This window comes from Mustela lutreola, chromosome 6 (assembly GCF_030435805.1).
Source record: "Mustela lutreola isolate mMusLut2 chromosome 6, mMusLut2.pri, whole genome shotgun sequence".
NCBI classification, from domain to species: Eukaryota; Metazoa; Chordata; class Mammalia; order Carnivora; family Mustelidae; genus Mustela; species Mustela lutreola.
The window spans coordinates 123,768,971-123,780,213 of NC_081295.1; the positions used below are offsets into that span (position 1 = coordinate 123,768,971).

Genomic DNA, 11,243 nt, shown 5'->3' on the forward strand with positions numbered 1-11,243 from the left:
ACTGAGAGTTCCACCCAGAGATTCCTTGCAAAAAGTTCCAACAAAGCAAACTTTAAAAGATCTATACAGCTAATTGCTATTCTTGCTGAGCTTACATAAATAATTAAAATAAGTTCATTAAAATTGGACTTGTTTCCAAATTAATTAGTCTTGATTTGGCTGTTTCTGAAAATGAGGGTTATTATAATAGAGAGAAATTATGTTTTAGTAACGTCTTTATAGATGTTAAATTCTAGCTCTGATCATCTTTAAACATTTGTTGTTTGCCTAAGCTAGACAACCTGAGGTAAACTTCAGAGAAATTGCCACAATAGCCCATGTATGGGCAATCCTCATGCTTGTTATTCTGTGGGGATAATAATTTTTTTTTTAAGATTTTATTTATTTATTTGACAGACGGAGATCACAGTTAGGCAGAGAGAGAGGAAGGGAAGCAGGCTCCCGGCTGAGCAGAGAGCCCGATGCTGGGCTTGATTCCAGGAAATGCCTATCGGCCCTTCCCTCCTCTGGGAGCTGCTGGGGACTGAGATGTTCATGACCTCTGCCCACATGGGCACAGCCCTGCAGCAGAGCAAGTGGTGGCCACCAAGGGCCACGAACAAGGCCTGGGCTTTAGGAATGAACAGATGGAGAAGCCCCGCTCTGCTGAGCTCTGGCTCTGGTGATCTTGTGGAGATGCCCTGGTGCCTGAGTTCGCAGGTTCCCACTCAGGGGCAGGGGTGGGAGAAGTCCCAGCAGGGCCACAATTGTGTTCCTGTGCCTGTGTGTTCCTTCTGGTTCTAGACGGCTCTGCTGACACACCGTCCTCCCTGCATACTCTGAAGCTCCCTGAACACTTGACTCTGAACCACCCCGGGTATCTCCCTGGTCTGCTCCATGTACCTGTCATGTCAGACATCCCGTCAGTTAAATTTGAAAAATAGTATAGACTGCTTTTCCTCTTTGATTCCTGTATTACTTTTGTATGCTAATTAATTCTTCCTTTCTCAAATTAATCCAGATACCCTAATGAGTAACATCTCTCTCTGCTAAAGCTAAAGACAGTATTGACATCACTGTTCATAAACAAGTCATTAAAGCCGACTCTCTGAACAGGAGTTTATTTCCCATTTCTCTCCTCCAATTGCAAGATTTCTTAAGTGACTCTTAACAGGTTTCACATCATGGTCAGTGGTTTTTGCCATCTTAGCGCTGTGGGAGGACCAGGCCTGCCCAGTGACATGTTTTCCATCCAAATATTCACAGACAGTATCGAATCTTCTCAGACGTTTAGTTATTTATATTTTTAATTGTTTGCAGCTTACTTTGTGTAAGTTAAATATACATTATACATTTAATCAATTATCATATCCAATATTAGAATTCGCTGTGTATATTCATTTAATGTAAAATGTTAAAACAGATGAAATTGTAGGGAAGATAATTTTTTAAAAAGATTTTATTTATTTATTTGACAGATGGAGATCACAAGTAGGCAGAGAGGCAGGCAGAGAGAGAAGAGGAACAGTGTCCCCACTGAGCAGAAAGCCTGACTTGGGACTCAATCCCAGGACCCTGGGATCATGACGTGAGCTGAAGGCAGAGGCTTTAACCCACCGAAACACCCAGGCGCCCCAAGAAAATAATTTTTAAGAGTATTTAAATTGGGGGTATAGTTGACACATAATATTCCATTAGTCTCAGGGGTACAAAGTAATGATGTGACAAGTTCATATGTTACACTCTATTCCTCACAGGTGTAGCTCGCATTTGCCCGATGCAGCCCTATGACAGTATCATCATCTGTCTTCCTCGTGCTGTGACTTTTATTTCCGTCACTTATTCATTCTGGAACTGGAAGACTGTGTCCCCACTGCCCCTCCCGCATGTTCCAAGACCCCACCCCTCCTCTCTGGCAACCATCTCAGATGATCATTTACTGGAGGAGTAATGCCTGTGAACAAGAGAATCCTGTGAACAGAAAGTGCACTGTGTAAACATTTGATGCTTGGCTTCACAGCTCAGAGGACAGCAGGAGCTTCTGATGACACCATTTCCATGTTTGCTGAACTTAACACCCATCATTACTATTACAGAAAGTTCTACTGTTCCCAGGACGTTCCTGCCTGCAGCTCATTTATACTGTTCTTCAAACGGTTCTTTTTGGCAATGGCCGATGATTTCTGTTGCATACTTAGCGCGGACAGCATGGGTTCAAATGTTCAGTTCTCACACAGCTATGGGGTGTGATCTGCATGTCATCTTTACACGGCTGGGAAGAGCAAGACACCAGTGAGTTTTGATAAAAGTAGCACAGGTTTTGTTTGTTTGTTTGTTTTAATCTGGATATGCCAAAGAGTGTTTGCATTGCAGGAAATCACACACAATCTGTGCATTTTATGGGGACACCATGGGTGTGGGATTGGAATATGACTGTCACAGGGGGTGAGGGACAGGGAGGTTTGTTGTGTCATTGTCTCCCATTGTGTTATGTTGTGTGCCCTGTCTCTCCTGTCACACAACACACGTGTGTGTGGGCATACACACACACACACACACACACACACACACAGATACACATGCTTTCCCCACAGGTGCATCACTAGGTCCTCACTCAGTTAATCCTGGAGCCTCCTCCGAAACTCCCCCTCCCCTGGCTTCCTTGCTCAGCTCAGGACAGCGCTCGCTCTCAGCAGTATTCCCCCTCAGCGGGGTCAGAGCTGCTCTAGGAGGTCCTGCATTTCCTGCCTTGGGCTTCATGGACCTTCCTCTACTATGACCCTGAGGAGAGGGAGACAGTTTGGAGTCGAGTGGTGCATGAAGGAGCCAAGTTCTTTGGATGACGAGACCAAGATCTTCACGAGCCAGATGAAAAGTAACCCCCAAACCTGAGGAATGTGCAGCGATCCTACCGCTAAACCCCGGGGCTCAGTCTGGACAAAGAGCAGCTGGGACAGCCAGCAGCTTGGGGCCTGGGAGAAAGCAGAGGGGCCAAGCACACCCCTGACCCTGACCCCCAGGAGTGTGAGATCCTCTTGTCAGGCTGGAGCAGGCAGGTGCGCACAAGCTGTCATGTGAGAGTGAAGCAGGGACAGTCTGCTCAGGGGGGTAGGTCCTTGTGTCATTAAGTAGTTAACTAACAGACTCAGTGGGTCATGGACACAGTTTAGGTCCCTGTAGGGGAGGAACCAGAAAGTATAAGCTAGTGTTTGTCCTCACAGAGCCTACAGTGAAGATGTGGAGGCACCCACCCTTCTGAGATCACGTGACTGAATGTGTGAGGCAGACTGAGAGCTACTAAAGACCGATGCCTCCATAGATGTCACACGAAAAACAGAGACAGTTTATAGGGTTCATAGACCAGACCCCCAGTGGTCGGGGAAAGTTCATGAATGAGCTGCAACTCTGTGTAGACCCTGATGTGTACAGATTGTACACATGATCTGGGTTTATGGGGGGGTGGGGGTGAGGTCCCAAGCAGTTAGAGTGGGCAAGGTGTGGGTGACATTGGACACAGGGAGGTCAGGAGATAGGTGTAGTTAATCATTTCTAGTTAATATCTGGAGGGTTTAGCATATGAATCAGTCAGTGGAGGACCCTGCATGTGGCATCCAGGCATAATCCAGTAAGAAGCACAATTAGAGCTGAAGAGGGAGGCTGCTCAGACTTTCCCAGCGGATCCATATAGGAACATGAATTCCAGTTTGCCAGATGGTTCTGTTTCAGGTCCCGACAGAGTCCTGCCTTCTCAGGGCTCACAGAATCAGAGAAGAGAGATGGCATGCGGGGAGGTTTGGTACAGTGTGTAAGGATGGGACAGGGATCTTTCCAGCAGTTTTTCAGGATCTGAGAACAAACTCTTAGAAGACCTGTTCCTATGACTCCCATCACTCAGGCTGTTACAGAGGTGTTAAGAGCTGTGCAGGAACCGAGGAGCAAGACCAAGTATTTCCTTCTTACTGTGTCAAACTAGCACAATCTACACAGTGAATGTTCCCTACTGAGAAGCTGGTGGGGGTGGGATGCAGAGACAAATGCTGGGGGCTCCGGAGATGTGCTCTGTCCTGACTGACACTGCCTGGTCCTGGGCAGGACCCTGACCTTGCAGGTCACTGTGGCTGGAGCTCCAGGAGGATAATGGGACCTTGGGGTGGTACGGGATGACCAGGACATGACAGTGACTGAGTTTGAACATGGAACCTCTGCCATCCATGGTAGTCTCTTTGTTGCTGCTACCCCAGCAGAGACAGAAGGCCAGTGGGCACTTCATTGAGGGACAAGATGGACTCAAGAAGCCGCGGTTCCTATTGCTGCAGAGACACTTGGGGTTTAGGACAAGAACATCAGCGGCACTGGTAAGGACTCCCCACAGCCCAGCCCTACAAGCTCTTCCTAGTCCAGCCTGGGGCCACCCTTTCTCCAGAGCTACTCACACACAGAGGTGGAAGACATCTAGTGTGGGATGGGGGGCCATGCGCTGAGGACAGCGGCCCATCCCGAGTCCCCTGGGCAGTGCCATGGCACACACTTCTTAGGCCCACGCTGGGGAACGTTCTTGCGGGAGAGCATGGTAGTAGCTCTGAGGCTCATGGAGGTTTCTCACTCTTCAGGCTCTTCCTCAAACCAGAGACACAGTAGCTGTGAGGACCTATCAATACTGAACTAGAGATACTGAGTTCCAGGCTTCATAAGCGGGTGGAGAGTCTCTGAAAAGGGTCAGCCCTTGGAAGAGAATGTTAGAAGCAGTTTTCACCCTCTTGCCTTGGGCCCCGGGCCTGGCTAGTGCCGGTTACTTCTGCCCCTATAGGGAACACTCCCTGCCTCTCCCTGGCAAGCAGCCAGACCCTCCCCAGGTATTACATCTTGGTCTGTGGAGTTGATGCTTTTCCAGAAGGCTTTGTCTTAGTGCTCCCTGTTTGCTCTTCCACAGAGCCTCCCAGAACACAGGTGACCAGCCACCCTCTCTCTGACTGTGGGGTCACCCTGAGGGGCTGTGCAACCTGGGCTCCTCCCCTACAGAGATGACTATGACCTGTAGTGGGCCAAGGAGCACCAGGTCTAGAACAAGGAGCTTGTGGAGACCAGGCAGAAGGGGATGGAACCATCCAGAAGTGGGTGGCCATTGTGCTGCCTTCTGGAGATGAGAGATACACGTGCCACGTGCAGCATGAAAGGATGCCAGGGCCCATCACTATGAGACAGTGGGGGAGTGGAGGAGAGATGAGCAGTGGAGCCTCATATCAAGGACCCAGGAGCTTTCTAGAGACTTCCAGCAGGGCACAGGGTATCCCTGTTTTCCTTTTCACCTCTGATCCATTTGCCCAGCCCACCATGCTCCTCAAGGGGGCTTTCCTGGCCAGGTGCTCATTGATGCTCTGATCTCTGGGGTTGTTTTAGCAGGGGTTTATATTGATGGAACTATAGTTGCTAGAGTTGTGTTCTAGAAGAACATGAACTCAGGTGGAAAGGAGATCTAGTCTCCTCATTCTGATCTATACCTGTCTCACCCCAAGGGTTCAACTGAAACTTGTGTTCCTATTTATTCTGAAAGAGATATGGAGGCTACTGGCTCCTGGGGATGGGGGCGGGATGTGGTATCCCTGGCTGGTGGGAGGGCAGGCTAGGAGAAGGTGGGAGGCTGGAGACCTGCTGGACCCCAGAGCCCCAACACCACCTGGGACAATGCACATGGTTGCCTCTGGATTCCAGGATCTCGAGCTAAGGTCACATCTCCCGCTCCTGTAGGAGGGTTCCAGGAGCAGGTATGCAAGAAATCCAGAGAGTACCAGAGTTCCTGCCGAGGAGGTCTCTTTGGTGGGAAAAAAATCCTCTGGTTCTTCTCCCTAAAGATCCTAAATTAAAAAAAAAAAAACATTTTTATTTAAATTCATTTTAGTTAGCATATACTTTATTATTAGGTTTGGGGGTAGAAATTAGCGATTAGTCAGTTGCATATACCACTCAGTGCTCTTAACATCATGTACCCTCCTTAATGCCCATCACCCAATTATCCCTTCCCCCCCACTCACCTCCCTTCTAGCAACCCTCATTAAGAGTCCTCTATGGTTTGCCTTCCTCTCTATTTTTATTTTACTTTTTCTTCCCTTCTATGTTCATCTGTTTTGTTTTCTAAATTCCACATATGAATGAAATCAAATGGTATTTATCTTTCTCTGACAGACTTATTTCACTTTGCATAATAACTTCTGGTTCCACATAGGTCTTTGCAAATGGCAAGGTTACTTTCTTTTTGAAGGCTGAGTAATATTCCATTGTGTCTGCCTGTCTATCTATGTATCTATCTGTCCACCACCTCTTCTTTATCAGTTCATCAGTCGATGCACAACTGCCATCAAGATCCTAGATTTCTTAGGCAGAGGAAGAGTAAGTCAGACCCCAAATAAAATGGGAAATGTGATGCAGAGGTGTCATGTACATATGTCTGTCTGGGGAGGGCAGGTTCACAATCTTGTAGAAATGTGTACAGGAATTTGTGTGGAGGTTTGTATATACGTGTGTGAGTGAGCACGTGCAAGCATGTATGAGTGTCCATATGCATACGTATGCCTGTGTGTGTGTGTGAGTGTGCGCGTGCGCACATGCACCCTGCTCTGAGAATTCCTCATCCTTGTGTCCACTCTGTCCGATTCATGGTTGCCCCACCCCCACCCCACCACATGGGTTACAAGTTCCATCTGCAGCAGGTAAGAAAGTGAGAGGGGCTCGGGGTGATGAGTGAGGGGGCGAACTGGTACACATCATGGTAGGAAGAAGAGAACAGGAATTACTTTGGTGGGACTCTCTTCCTCCCCAGGGTTCTTCTTGATAAAAGCGTCAGACACAGTTTTAAGGGATTTATATGAATTGAATCATTTAAAATGTCCTAATAACCCTGTGATATAGGGAAAGGTACCAACTCCAATTTATAGGGAAGAAAACCAGGGTCACTATGAGCTTAACTGAGTCAATTGGTTGAGCCATGACTAACAAAATGGTCAGGTGCTGAGTCGAAGTGCACACCATTTTTTTTTTTTTTGACCACTGAAAACTGTTCATCTGCCTCAGTAAGGGTCACCACCTTCTGTGGCTCTGACAGCTTCTCCTTCTCTAGCACTGAGTCTTGTCAGGCGTATGCATTTCTCACTGTCCCTGTAAGGGAATCCATGGGGTTTGAGGGGATAGGAGAGCTGGTTGTACGTTGGCGGATGGAGTGTGTTTGCTGGAGGTGGAGGGGAAGGAGGGCACCTCTGGGCTGTAGGGAGGGAATCAGTGGAGTCTGCATCTGGGGTGTGAGGTGGGCTGCATACAGAAGTGGGGAGACCAGCCATGGGTGGGCAGAGTTCACTTACTGTTTTGTTCATAGCCTGAAAGCACAGCCCGAGTGAGCCTGAGAGACACTGGGGTGAGCATTCATGACCTACCAATCCTGCTATCTGTGACCTGTCTTCTTCCAGCTGACTTCCTGGTGAGGCCTGCTCTCCAAGGTGAGAAGTGACGTGAAGGTGGCACTTCCTGGTATCCTGACAGTAGCTCCCTCATGGGCCTTTCCAGATAGAGTGAGAGGAAGGCAAGTAGGTTGGTAAGAACTTGACATTCATGTTGGAAAGAGAAAATGGGATGTTTGTCTTCAAGAAAGGGGAGGGCTGACCTCTGGGGAGGACTGAGTAGTTCTTTGTGGGCTGGTGGACTGGGGGCCTCAGCTTCTTGATGGATGTAGGCAGCAGGCTGGCCTGAGTTTCTGGTCTTTCCAACACAGCTGCTTGCTTCATCAGAGCTTACAGGTGGAGAAGATGGTAGAAACTCAGCAGGCAAATGGAATTCATGATTGTTTATATTCCAAGGTCACCACTGACAGATTTCTTTGGTTAAAAGATATTCTAGGTACCCCCACCCCATACTCAGTAGGAGGAGATTCCATAAGGGCATGTGGACCAGGAGGTGGGGACCATTGGGCCTTATTATAGAACCTGCACAGGGATGTTCCAGGTGACAGATGGGAGGAATGGAGGGTAGGAATGTCTCTGCGCTGGATGTGTTCATAAATCTGCACTTACCAGGCTGTTACCCTGCACAGTCACAGAGCAACATAGTTATCACTCTGGGTCCCCTGCTGGAGATGACCTGCAGGCTGAGTTGTGTTATCCAAGCAGGGTCTTAGCTGCAAGAATCATGCTGTAGGGGTGCCTGGGTGGCTCAGTGGGTTAAGCCGCTGCCTTCAGCTCAGGTTATGATCTCGGGGTCCTGGGATCGAGTCCCGCATTGGCCTCTCTGCTCGGCAGGGAGCCTGCTTCCCTCTCTCTCTCTCTCTGCCTGCCTCTCTATCTACTTGTGATCTCTCTCTGTCAAATAAATAAATAAAATCTTAAAAAAAAAAAAGAATCATTCTGTATGTGGAAAGGTCTGTCTCAACTTTGTGGAACCTAAGAGGTCGTCCTCTCGGAATATTTCCCCCCTCATTTGTCAGACCTTTTAATTCTCTAGGAAAGCACCATCACTACACTCAACCATGTTGTTTCTTTCCTGCATCGTGCTGCCTGGGTAATCCTTGTCTCCCTCTATTTCTGCCAGTCTGCCACAGATGGGATTCCATCAAGACATTTCTTGTGATTCCACTCCTCACCCTTTTTTGAACACAGGACATTCCCCTGCCCTAGTGAGGGTGAACCAGAGGTTCCCTGCCTGGAAAGAACTACCCCCAGACCTCCTCTTACAAAATTCCTTCATGTCCTTCAATCCCCTCAGAGCTCATGTTCTCAGTGAGGCTCACATGTACCACCCCAGTAAAGTAGCCGTCTTCCCTGTCCCCACGCAGGTCTCCTCTGGGTCCCCTCCCTCACTGCACTTCCCAACCTCTAACACACACACTTCCCTTAGTTACTAGCATAGTCTGCCCCTCACTACCAGCACATACGCCCCACCAGGTGGTCCCATTTGGTCTGTTTCTACTTCACTGAGGTGTCCTAGATGCTATAGTAGTGTTCCTGTGTCTGACGCTCAATTATCACTTGGAGAAATGATCCACAAAAGCACTTCTCTTCTAGATGAGTCTCAGGCCACAGCTGTTTGTGGCAGCTGTCACTTTTCTCACCAGTGGTGGTCTCCTCCACGTCCCCATGTCCTCCTTCCCACACCATCCCTCCTGCACAGCACAGGAAACAACGACAGTTCTTCCTTCAGCAAAGTTGTGCATAGTCTTACGGGTCATATATTCCAGACAAATGTGTATTCAGATTAGACACTGCTTCATCACTCTATGAATCCGGAGGGACATGAGACCAGAACTCTTACAGGAGAAGAACTGGCCTAAGCCTCCAAAGAAAAAGAAAAAAAAACGGGAGGGGGACTAGGAGGAGGAGGGGGAAGGATGGGGGAGGGAAGGAGGAGGAGAAAAGACAGGCAAAACTTGGGGGCTGAGTCCTGACCCAGTTCTGAGTCTAGACTGTCCTGCTCACAGGAAGCTCTTGCTGCACAAGGTCCTGGAGACAGGGGAGATCCAAGTCCCTGTGACCGCAGGGCCTGATGGGACATCAGATGGGACATCAGACAGGTTCTACTGAAGGGACAGGGTCAAGGGAGCAGTGATGATGACCCAGCAGAGGAGTGACCATGTCAAAGCCCAGGATGCAAGTAGCACAGGCTGGGCACAGTCCATGCTGGCTCCTTGCAGCCTCTCTTCTCCCCACCCCCAGAGGAAGCCCAGCAAACTTGCAGAACCTGGCAGGCTCTCAGTGCTTTTATTTCCTCTCCGGAACACTAGGAATCCTCCGTTTTTTAAGTAACCCATCAACCCCTCCAGGCAAGCACTGAAGCAAACAAACTGCATCCAGAGTTTTTTGTTTGTTTGTTTTGTTTTGTTTGTTTTAGATTTTATTTATTTATTTGACAGAGAGAGAGAGAGAGAGAGATCACAAGTAGGCAGAGAGACAAGCAGAGAGAGAGGAAGGGAAGCAGGCTCCCTGCGGAGTAGAGAGTCAGATGTGGGGCTCGATCCCAGGACTCTGGGATCATGACCTGAGCTGAAGGCAGAGGCTTTAACCCACTGAGCCACCCAGGTGCCCCCAGAGTTTTAATTTCAACCAGACATTAAGAGTCCCCAGTTCCCTGGGAAGAGAAACACAGATAGGGATGGAGAGGGGAGCAGATGAGGGAGGAAAATGCAGAGCAGTAAGGGTCGGGAGACAGGAGGGCAGTGGCGGAGAGTGGGGCTCCCGGGGCCGGGCGGGACATGCCGGTGTGGAAATACCTCACCGGGAGGGAGCCTGCGGGCATGGAGGGGCTGCGACCCCGCCCGACCCTCCTCCTCGCCGGGCCCAAGGCTCAGGTGGATGCAGCCACGAGGGCAGGGGGAGCGGGCACCGAGTGGGGGAGAGCAGGGAGGAGATGGGGAGAGAAGTGGGAGCACAGACCCCAGCGGGGCCGGGGGCGGCTGGGGGGTCTCGGGAGGGGGCGACGGTGAGGCGCCTTCCCCGGGAGTCCCGCGTCCCCGCAAGGAGGTCCCCTCGCTCCCGCCCCGCAGCTGCCTTTTCCTACCGCCCCGCACTCACCTGACCAGGTCTCGGTCACGGCCACGGCACAAGCAAGCAACAGCAGTCTGTTCCGGGACTCGACCACCCAGACCTTCAAGGTCGGAGAAGTAGCAAAGTCCTGGCGGGCCTGCTAAAGACTTCAGAATGTGGAACCGCGGAGCCGCTGATTGGCTTCTCCAGAAACCTGTCACCCAATGGGAGTGCGAAGTTTTTGCGCGTCATGGGTATCCAGGCGGGCGGACCAGATACAGGCTGTAAAAGGGAGAAGTGAAACCCGGGGAGATGGGGACTCCCTGGCGCTGGGCTACCCTAGGGCACCGCTGCCCTTGCTTCTGAGACTCTGAAGACCAGTCCCTCCTGGGGATCTGAGTCTTTGCCCTGACCCCTCTCCTCCTACACGGTGATCAGGTGATCACTTTGTCACCCTGTCTTCCCAGGGGCTCTGAGGAATCCAGGCAGAGACCCTCAGGTTGGACTCAGCCCCTCTTCTCCGCAGTCCTTTCCGGAGTATCTGCTGAACTGGACTTTCTTACCTCTCACCCTCACCTCTGTCTCTCTGTCTGGACTCTTCTAGAGGGAACTCACCCCAGGGCATTTGCTACCAGAGAGAGAGAGAGAGAGAGAGAGAGAGAGAGAGAGCGCAGCCCTGGGAACAGAGATGGAGGGACAGGGCTTTCTATTTACACCTCAAGAAGCTGGGTCTGGTGCAACAGCTGCAAATTCTCACTGAGACCAGTG

At 50.0% G+C, this 11,243-nt stretch overlaps 1 long non-coding RNA gene across 3 annotated transcripts; it reads right to left on the bottom strand.

Annotated features, from left to right (window-relative positions):
• Window positions 1-1,268: 1,268 nt before the first annotated feature.
• Window positions 1,269-10,647, bottom strand: LOC131834390 (uncharacterized). 3 transcript variants are annotated; one of them, XR_009354831.1, is made up of 5 exons: window positions 10,524-10,647; window positions 8,034-8,220; window positions 7,628-7,753; window positions 7,401-7,522; window positions 1,269-5,831 (listed from the first exon to the last, which is right to left on the bottom strand). It is a non-coding gene; the product is annotated as an uncharacterized LOC131834390 (long non-coding RNA). The 3 variants fall into 3 exon arrangements; XR_009354830.1 differs by lacking the exon at window positions 8,034-8,220; XR_009354829.1 differs by having other exon boundaries at window positions 7,628-8,220.
• Between the last annotated feature and the right edge of the window lie 596 nt (window positions 10,648-11,243).